An 11492-nucleotide genomic window follows, 5' to 3' on the forward strand; every position below is an offset into this window, starting at 1 on the left:
TAGCCAACTTGAGGCCATTTCCTCTTATCCTGCTACTTGCTACATGGAGAAGAGACTGATCGCCACCTGGCTACACTCACCTTTCAGGCAGTTGTAGGGAGCAATAAGGTCTCCCCATAGCCCCTTTTCACCAGGCTAAGCTCCCTCAGCTCCCTCAGCTGCTCCTCACAGGACTTGCGTTCTGGACTTTTCCCCAGCTCTGCTGCCCTTCTCTGGACATGCTCCACCCTTCAATATGATTCAAATTCTTAAACCCCATACTGATTGGCTGTTGGGAAAATCATAAAGTAGATTCAAGCAGGTAAGAAAAGAAAATAGATCTCTAAAACTTTTCATCAGATTCTGAATTTCTACAAGGTCTTGGGCAATCCCAGTGAGCTGAAGTGTGTGAAGCATGTGGGTTTTCTTATGCCATTGCCTGGTTTCCTCTTCCTTGAGAACAATGGTATGAATGGGACTGGGAGGGCAGGAGAGCATCCAGCCCTGGAGGACAGCTATTCACTCTGCTTCAGCCAGAGGCCTGTCAGCATTTCCACTGTTTCACACGAGTCCCAGCTTCAGACAGGGATGACTTCATTTTAACCACTTTTCTCACATTTAAAAAAGTCAAAATTAGTCAAAACAAAAACAGCAACCATGTGTGCTCAGGGATGTGAGCGGAGAAATAAGGATAAACAAATCTGCTCTCTTGCATATCCTACCAGCAGTTCGTCTCAGCATGATCCTTAACAACAGCAGGGTGCCTAGCCTCAGCTTTTATCAAATAACATTTATAGGACACCCCACATTCCCTACCAGTGGACCACAAAGAATCAACAGGGAATGAATAGGCTGTCTTTATTCTTGAAATGTTAGGGTCCAGCTTACTCAAAAAACTCCATGATCTATTTTATTTTGTTTTCTTGTGCTATATAGCATGGGAAAGAATGGATGAGCAGTGACCCACACAGGCTTACCTCTGAAAAATTATGGTTCATCTTACAGGCATGTTTATGAAAACAACTGTGTGTAAGGACAAATACCCCTCAAAATCAGTTCTGCATCTGCATAGACACAAGAAGGTAGCTGTAAAGTCTGTTTTACGGGAATGTCAGCTCTTCAGTGTAGGAAGAGGGAATGCATGCTCTAGCATGTCTAGACAGATGTGTCCAGGGCTGTTGTCCCTAGACAGCAGAGGATGTACGGCCTTTAAAGAGGACAAAGTTTGGCTTTGCTATAAAAGAACAAGCCACTTCCTGGAGAGGAAGATACAATGATTTTTTAGGAAAATGCAGACACATTGTGAGCTCCAAGGAACAGTGATCTAGAGAGGAAGGAAGAGGCTATGGAGTGAGGACTAAACATTACCTACCTACAAACTTCGTAATTAAGCTCATAGCCTGTTATAAATGACTTGTTGTACAATCTTCACCTAAATGGCAAGAAGCAAATACTTTATGTCTTTATTGTTTTTCTCTTCTGCTTCTCCCCTGCTTGATAAGAACAATCAACTTTTAAAGTACACCTGTAATACGGATTTCACTGCTAGTAAGGAGAAAGGCCAAAGTGGAGTATGCATTGCAAAAGAAGAAAAAGGCTCAGTGCTCAGGAAAAGATAAAGAAATTAAGAAAATCCAGAGATAACTTGATAATGCATGCCATGTCTCCATACTTAGACACAGACTCCCTGGACTTTCAAAGTTTCAAGGAAAATCTGGCACTGTTGTGCTCACAGAAATCATGCAGAAAATAGGAAATGTTTTCCAAAATTTTAATAACATAATTCGCAAAGTCAGCAAGTTATGTTTTACTACAGGAAAATTAGGAAAAGCAAGAAAAATATGTCAGTGGGAGACAATGGAAAACTGTTTTTTAGCTTTCTTGTTTCAGTAAGCACATAACATCCTTCCTTTGGCTATAAGACAGCTATGTTTTCTTAATATTTTATTGTGAATAAACACAGATGGAAGTTCAGGGAGTTCTCTTCCATAATTATTGCTGTGGCTTTCAACTGCTGAATTAATGTACTGGGTCGAGTTTCTTTTTTCATAATTTTTCAAATAATAGAATTATTTTAGCAGTATTACAAAGGCTAAGGTATTATCATAACTCAGTAGCTTGTGGTTTTAAATGCTAGGGAAGGAAGTAGGGGATAGGACAGACGCCAAATCCTTTGAACTGAGAAATAATCCTGAAATCTACTCTTCTCTTTCTTTTCGCCTAACATTCACATCTTATTATGTTCAAATATGCCAGACAGTAGTTAATAATAGATAAGAGTATCTAGAATGAGAGCCAAACACACCACTTCATGTTCTTTATCTCTGTAATCTTCCTTCAGAGGAATTCTCTCCTTCTGGAATTTGGGGCAACTTTTCGGGAAACCACAATGATACCAAACTCAGTAAGTTATCAGTCCTTACAACATGTGTGAGTTGCCACTGGAAGCAGAGCAGATGAAGATATCAACTGACAGCAGATTTTTTCCCATCATATCTGTCATTAGACTAAAGAAAGTATGAGCTCAGGGCATATTAGGTATGAAATGAGGAATGAGTAACTCACAAGCTTTCAGGAAAACTGCCAGAAAAAAAAAAATTGGGAAATGTGGCATTGAAGCAGAATAGTAGATTATTGCATTAGCCTCTCACTGCCAGACTAGTAAGAAGCTATCTGAGATGCCAGAATCACAGAATCAGTTAGGTTAGAAAAGGCCTCTGAGATCACTGAGTCCAGCCTTTGACTGAACACCACCTTGTCAACCAGACCATGGCACTGAGTGCCAAAGCCAGTCTTTCCTTAAACAGCTCCAGAGATGGTGACTCCACCACCTCTCTGGGCAGCTCATTCCAGTGCCCAATCACCCTTTCATCATTAATGGAGGAATTGGTGGGTTCCAATTTGCAGACCTTCAGGAATGTGTCTGGAAGAATAGTTTTCTTTTTCTTACTTTGAATACCCAGGAATGTGCAGAAGCACATATTTTAGGCTGGATCTGAGCACTGCTTCAGGGAATAAACAAAACGTGTTGGCAGGCTGAACTAAATAAGTGTAATGCAAAATGCTAAGTACACTTGATGTAAGTACAATTGTCTCTTTATTTAAAGATTGGAAAAAATCTTATTTTTAGAGTTTTGGAAGCACACTCGATACACTTTGTTTTAAGAATCCTTGGGACCAACACTGGCACAGTGTAGTTATTGCATTTGTATGGTGAGACCTGGTGCCTTAATCTTGTGTTCATAAAAATGGGTATGAAATGAGACAGAATAGAAGTACAGTCAAAAATATCTACCATTCAGAGAGAGAGAATAGTTGAAATAGCTTATCACCCAATCTCAATACTATTTTTCAACATATAATGAAAAGTAGGTTGTTTCTCTTGGACACAGACCAGATCCACATGTTCCTTCTCTACTACAAGGAGAAAAATCTGGCCTCGTTTAGCCAAATCTTGTGCACCAAAAAGCTACAACCCAGCACATCATTTAGGGTATGATCCTTATTTATGCTCTTTAGACATAAATATCCCAGAGGAGAAGGCTCCAGACACTCTTCCTTCCTCTCTATTTCAAAGGACTTTTATCTTTTCAGGATGGTCAGTGTGATATTCCCAAAGAAAAGCCAAAAGCTACAGCTTTTACTGCAATCAGCTTTAGTAGGAATCTAGAGGGAAAATGAAATTTGGAAAAAATAATAATCATAGTTTTTGTGCAGATATAGCTGTTCTTGAAATTTGGTGCAGATCCAATTTCTAGCCAGGGCAGAGCTACCAAAAATGAGTATTCTTTAGTTTTCAAGCAGAATGAGAAGGTATGACATTGCAGCAAGACTGAATGGTAATTTTGAAGAAATCTGTAGAACTGGAAATGTCTATTTCCAAGGTGGCAGAAAATTTTTAAGAGCTGAATAACCAAAATGTCATAGCTTAGGTGATTTTCATCCTCAGTTCCCAAAGAATTAGCACAGTAATCACAAATCTTACAATATGGGTTTTCAATAAATCTTTCGAATATTGGTTTTATCTGTTAGTTCGTGGTACACTTAGGAGCTTTATTTAGGAAAGAGAGGGAAGAAGTATTTTAGATAGCAGTAGAATCAATAATCTGATTGTAACAATATGCATAATTTTATGATAAACTTTGAAGGAGAGTGTAATTAGGCATTGGGTAATTGGAAAATAACGTAGACTGAAAAAAAAGTCAATTTCCAAGAGGAGGCTGAGTCATTGCAATAAAATATCCTTATTTGATTGTGAAAAGGAAATTTTGAAAATAGTAAAGTACAGCTCTCATCTAAGCATAATTTTAGTTTAGTACTTGAGATGTTGTAAGGAAAAAGGTTTAAGATTGAGAAGAAGGGTGGTACTGGTAGGATTGAAATTTGAATAGAAGTTTACTCAGAAGACTACAATTAAGTGCCTTGAAATGCGATGATTCAGCATATATTGGAGTTCCTTGGGATCTATTTTTAGGATCAGTCTTATTTCATATTTCCATAGCTGATGGTCACTCAGGAAATAGAAACATGTTATTATAGCTAATGGTAGCCCAGAAAGTCATAGATCTGAAACCAGAGGAACATCAGACTAATCACACATGAATGATGCGAGGATAATAGAAATGCAACAGAATAAAACAAGATCTCTGACTTGAGATTAAAAAAAAGACTTCCCACAGCAAACTAAGTGCTTGCCAATCAAACATCTGAGAAGCATAGAAAGCCTGAGAAGCAGTCTATCCTATGAAGCACCAGTGTGAAGCAGTTATAAAACCCAAATATGATCCTAAACTGTATGAGAAGAATTGTATTCTGTAGCTGTGCATGCACTGATGTGACCTCATCTGAAGCAGTCTATAAAAGTTTGACTACGCATGTCCAAGAATGTAAGACTGGAGTGTGTTCTGGGAAGGGTTGCTGGGATTATCAAAGGAACAGATAATGCAGAGTTTTCATCTCATCCTCATGAAGAAAGAACAATGTGAGCTAAAAGCCACAAATAGGTATAAACTGGCTCTGAATGATTTCTGTCCAGATATTAAGTTTTCATGACCGGAACAATGAGGTTCGAGCACAGCTTCTTATAATGAGAACAGTCAGGGAAGAAGGAAGAGGAATGAGATCAAGTTAACTTAATATTCAAGTTTATTAAGATGTTATGAAAATAATTATACAGCATGGCTCTTTGTAACATCAGTGGGCAGGACTCACTGATGTCAAGAGGAGCCCTTGAATCCAAATATCAACCTCCTTCCCCCTCCTCATCTCCCTTGAGCTTGTATATTGCTTTGATCTGCCCACTCTGATCCTTCACCACAAAGGTATTCACGCAGATTTACTCTCAGAGGAGGATATGACAGTCTGTCTTGAAATGTCCACTGTATATATTTCCCAAACCCTTTCAGGACTGTTTGCTTCTTTGAATAAATGGCTTGGGGTTTGTTTTCCTGGTAATCTTTCACAACTTAAAAAAGTCCTTCAGAGGAAGAAACCACACAAGTTTTCGCAGTTAATTTGCAGCTTCTTTGCTCCAGCCTAAAACTAATTATTTAAATTTATTTCTTCTCTTTCTTTCTTTCTTTCTTTCTTTCTTTCTTTCTTTCTTTCTTTCTTTCTTTCTTTCTTTCTTTCTTTCTTTCTTTCTTTCTTTCTTTCTTTCTTTCTTTCTTTCTTTCTTTCTTTCTTTCTTTCTTTCTTTCTTTCTTTCTTTCTCCCTTTCTCCCTTTCTCCCTTTCTCCCTTTCTTTCTCTCTCTTGCTTTCTTTCTTTTTCTTTTTCTTTCTTCTTCTCTTCCTCTCTTTTTTTTTCCTTCTTTCCTTCTCTCCTTTTTTCCGTCTATCCATCTTTCCTTCAATTGAACGTCACTCTGAAGCTAACCCACAATCTTCCTCTGCAAAAATAGAGATAAAAATAGAGAAATTACCCAGTGGCATTATCTAAATTTGTTTCTTTTCTCTTTAGTTTCAGTTCAGTATGTTAAATACAGAACTTTCTACAACTTTGTAATGGTATGTGCTTCAATAACTGCGAAAAAAAACTTGTATTGGCTCTTTGCTGCAATATTCTTTACTTAGTATAAAGCTGCCACCCTTTGAATTCACTGACAGTTTCTGTCACAAGCATGGTATGATATAAACTGAATAAGAAATCTTGTTGTTACAAAGTTCCAGCAATACAAAATCAGCACCTCACGGCAATAAACTGGAGCACAGGAGCATGACTTAAGCTGTTGGTAAGACATATATAACAAAAAAATAATTCATGCCATGGAACAGGTAGGTAGCTGTAAAGACTCAGAATTAAGAGATGCAATATGAAGATCAAAACAAGTTAAGCCCATTATGTGGAAAACCTGCAGTAAGGAAGTATGAATAAAATAATCCATGGAAAATGTGTAGTCATAGTCTCAAAAAATAAAAAGTTTTTAATAAAAGTAGGAATAAAAAATAAAATTTGTGATACGCTATTTTCTCCTTAGAAACAATTAACTTCATCACCCTTTACAATGTAATATTGTTGAATGCAATAAAAGCTTTTCCTGCAGAAGCAGTGGAATAGTTCTCCATTACAAAAACAATGTTGTTTTTTTCTTCTTCAGTGAACTCCATTCTCCAATGTGTGGGATCATTGCACCTGTGTGGAACTCTCTGTAAGTCAAGCAAGCCCTCTAAAAGTGTCAGGGCTTGCATGTGAGCTTACTGTAAGCTATGAGCTCTGTCTACCTAGAGGACAGCAAACTGCAGTTTTCTGTCAAAAAATGAGTCATCAGATTTAAACCTAAGCCCAAGCCTGGACAATGTTTGAGAGGCTCAAAACCTATTTCTAATTTTGCTGTCTAAACCTAAGCACTGGCTGGCTCACATCCTGAGGAGTTCAACACATTGCTGCCTTTGAAGATTCGAGCCTTAACTATTTCTAAGCCAGACACGACCATGATATCAGTGGGCCTAATTCTTAAGTAGCATATTGTGGCTGGATCAGAAACTTTGTCATGATTTCATTTTTAAAATAAGAGATTTCATTTTAAGATTTCATTTTTAAAGATTTCATTTAAGATTTCATTTAAGATTTCATTTTTAAAATATAAATTTTAAAATTTTTAAAATGCACATGGAGAATAATTTTGATTGACAGTTTCTTAGAGGGAAAAGAAAAAATATTCTTAGTGATGTACATATTTTTGCTGAAAATGCCTGCTTTCCGTGCTGAATGCCAAGTTTTCAGTTTGGCGATTATGGGTTCATTTATTGTAGTCAGCCATAGGAGGAAATTAAGGTGATTTCTGATTATTTAGCTGCTTAATGGATGTGGTTATGAGTCAGAGCAGTCTCAGACTCCCCTTTTGCTGCTAGGCATTTTGGCAAACTCTTGTGGGATTTTTTTTCCTGCACAGTAGCAGGACTAGGAAGTAATGTTCCATTCAATTCTTTCAGCTGTGACTGCCATTAATTAAATTCAAGGTTTCCCGTAGGAAGACACTCTCACAGGAAATGTGCTCTTAGTCTCACCTATATGTTCAGAGTGGGTATGCTTCTGGGAGAAAAATCACTCCAGACTGAGGGGAAACACAAAAATATTTTCCTTTGAATTCTCACGAGGGACCTGATTTCAGACCAGAGGTCCTGACTACGTGAACACTGGCTTGGTTAAATGTTGGACTCAGCCTTCAGGTTTAGTTTAATAGCATCACAGGGAGGCAATAGAGCTTACTGAAAATAGTTATCAATCCACTAACTGGGAAATAAGCCTACCAGCATTCTGTCACAGCTTTAGCTGTTGCACATACCTCGCTTTTTATCTTTTGACATTGTTTTTTCATCATTCTCACAGCACTGCGAGTGAAAAAGTACTCATACCCAGGCAGGAGTATCTGAGAGAGGCTGAACAGAGGCGGCTGGCGAGCGCCGAGGGAAGCAGGCGCGGGGTGTTCGGGTACTGAGCATCCCCTAGTGACCGGCTCTGCCAGTGCAGCATCCTGCTTGTCTGAGTCTGCACAAAGAGCGCAGGGAAGCCCAGACTCACGGAGTACAAACAACGGATTAGTACAAAAAAAGTACTTCTAGACATACAAAAGCACTGACAAGCAGCAAAGTAAGTCATCACTTCTAGAGAACAAGGACTCCTTTTAATCCAAGCACATTGCTTGGATCAAACCACAACTGGCTTCCCTCATCTGACCCACCAAAAAAGGAACTGAAGACACATATATTATCTTTTCACCTAAATTTCACTGATGACTTATAAATCAGATCATGAAATGAGGGATTGTCAGTATTATTTCCCCACTAGATGTTAACAGTATGTTAAAAAAGTCTACATTCATCTAGAGATCCTGATGCTCTCTGGTCACCCATTGGACTGCTGGCTGCTTTTGAACAATGAGGATGGGAAAGTTTTGACTAAAGAAGATCCTACAAACTGTAGATTTTGCTGGTAAACAAACAGGAAAAAATAAGCTCCTTCAGCAATATGTAGTTTTGTGGTGGGGTTTTTTTTTGGTTTGTTTTTTTTTTTTGCCTCCCTGCAACAGCAACTTTTTTCTAAATACTTTCACCAGCTTCAGGAAAGGGTGGGTTAGAGACAGGGGTTTCCTGAGCCCTTTCAGAACATGGTTGTAACGAAGCCGTGTGTTCAGAAGAGCCCCTAGAGAGTCTTGTTTTGGAACAGTCTGACGCCTACACGTTATTATCTTTGCTACGTTTTGCAATATTGTGTGAAATTTATTTTTAATCTTTAGCAAAACATGCCCCTGTTTATCTTAAATTCAGAAAAGGTTTAATAATGTAAAACAAAATAACTTTTTAAATAATTAGATTTACAATGAATGCCAAAACATAAAAGTATAAAGCAAGTTAACAAGAAAGGAGTTCTTAAAGATCAAAGAAAATGTGTTTATTTGATTTGATTAAAAACAAATAAAAAGTACTTTCACTTTAACAAGTTATAACTAGCTGTTGACAAAAACCAGTGAAAGAGTTTCTCAGTCCCACAGGATAAAGGTTTTCTTCTGATACAGGTTCATGTAGCCAGAACAGATTGCTGACACTGATACGTCAAAGGAATTGTATTTTGAAAAGTGACAAAGCTGCACCAATATTAAAAAAACCCCCATGGATACAAAGACAAGCTTCCTTGGAGAACACACTCCTTTTGCAGCCTTTGCCCCACACAAAAAAATTTTTAGGACTAGGGTTAGGGTTAGGTAGCAAAGGCTGCCCCATACCAGACTTCTCTACCCATGGACGAGGAGATCTGTGGAAGCCAGCTCTCTTCTGGGAACTCTGCTGCTATGTTAAAGCAGGTTTGAGCTAATGTTGTGCCTCTCTGTGACAATTTTTGAATCCACCTTTCTTCTGGAGGCTTCAGCAGGAAATGTACAGACCTCCCATGAAAGGATGCCATGCTGGAATCCAGGCTAGAGAAAGCTAAGTAACTGAAATCAGAATTTGCTTTAGGTCAGGCTGTTTAAGATTTCTTTAATGAGTTTTTTTGGTTTTAATTCCAAATTAACTGATAAAAGGCCATTTGACTGGTATAATTTTCTTTAAAAAGAGTAAACACTTTCCCATTTCCAAAGATAAAAGTATCCATAGTCTAAGCATGGCTTGAATCTTTAATGAAGGTTCACAGCTAAAGCAAAAAGACCAGATTTGACATTCTGAAAATACTGTGGTAAAGAATATCCCGAAAACACATGAAATGGTCATACATTTCAGACCTCTTCTACATAAAATGATGAAAAAAAATCTCAAAAAAACCCCAAAACATTTGGAGTTTATCTTTAAAGGCAACATGTGAAATTCATCATCCTAACTTTATGGAAGTCACCAATTTAGAGGAGCTATAGTTTTTTTTCACACTAATTTTAAGGTGTCCACATCCTCTTAAAAGAGTGCCCCCAGACAGGAAGGCCCCTTTAGCAACTGCAGTCACTGCATCTCACTTTCTATCGTGTTACCATCTGCCAGGGAGATGCCTTCAGGCAGAGTATCCAGTCCTGCAGCCAGCTCCTGGCAGGGAGATTTCAGCACACAGGGCGCTGTGTGGCAGCTGCTGTGCCTGGTGCAGTGCCCTGTCTGCTCTCTGGTGTCCCCAGTGCTGGTGGCAGCCCTGAAATCACCTGCAACATGCAGAGCAGCCATACCCACAGCTTCTGAGCTGTGAAAGTGCTCATTGCTCACCATGAGCTCTCATTTCTGGCCCCCAGTTTGGTCAGCCTGACAATTGCTTGTGCAACTCCTGTGTATTTGCAGTGGGGCTGCACAGAGGCACCCAATCACCCACTGTCAAGATGCTCACTGTTAAAGCAAAGTTGGTTGTGAAAGAAATCAAGCCTTGCTCCAATTTGAAATACTTGGTAATCTGTTGAAAAAAAATACGTGTGTGATTTGTGTTTACGTCTGGAAGTTTTCCCCAGTGTGAAAGCCTCTAAAGGAAAACCAGTTCTTTCTTGCAATGTATGCCCTTTTATGTTATGCAGCCTAGACTGTGGATCGCAGTGATGTCAAAAATGTACATGGAGTGATTGCATCCTGTCTGCGTCCTGCAAGAATGACTTTGAAAGTTAGATGTTTCATCTCTACAGTCACATCCTGATCAACAAACTCGGTCAATAAATAAATGCATTTAATGACAAAACCTAGCTTTCTGTAAGCTGCAGTCAAACAGGAACTTGATTTGTTTTTTGTATTCACATCTATTCTATAATAATGAATCCAGCACCACAATAACCAAGTACCCATTATAATTATGAGATCAGAGAAACCTTTGTGGTGCTCATTTTCCTAAAAATGATTTTAAAAACTCCAGTCCTCCATTCTCATTCTTTTGAAGTTTTTGCTTTAAACCTAAGACTTAAATACAAAGGGCCAGAACTTGGGTTGAGAATGTGGGGGTTGGGGGATTTAAGAGGTGTACAGATATTGTCCAAGAAACAGGAAAACGGAGTATAAAGTGTATTCATTTTTCAGTCTTTTTTTTTTTTTACAGTTCTGAGTGCCATTAAAACATATATAAAATTCCTGCTTAAATATTGCCTCTGTGTCTGTGTGCGTGTGTGAGAGAGACGGCGTTTAATTGTCACACATAAAATTTATAAAAACGGGTCAAAACAGCGTACTATGTGTAACCCAAATTAAAAGGTTAAAGGGTTGAATAAGCCTCACGTCTCCGAAGAAATATATAAAATAAATATCCCAGATACACATGTGGAGCTATGCATTGAAATATATGGAAAACTCTCTGGAAGTATCACGGCCTGGTTTCACCACCTCAGGCTATCAGCACTGTGATGCTTTTGGTGTCACTCAAGCACTTCTTGGGACAGGATTTGACCGAGAACAGCTGCCCACACCAGGCATGGCTGCCCTGGTCTGCTAAGGGAAGGTGTGAGTCGACCTCAGCTCCTGCTTGAGACCACGGTGGCATTGAGACAGCTGGGCTCTGCTGGCATGTGAGATCTGGAAGTTTTAGCCTGAAAGAGAAGAGGCTCAGAGGTGACCTTACTGCTCTCTA

Source organism: Motacilla alba, chromosome 1, assembly GCF_015832195.1.
Source record: "Motacilla alba alba isolate MOTALB_02 chromosome 1, Motacilla_alba_V1.0_pri, whole genome shotgun sequence".
Lineage (NCBI taxonomy): Eukaryota > Metazoa > Chordata > Aves > Passeriformes > Motacillidae > Motacilla > Motacilla alba.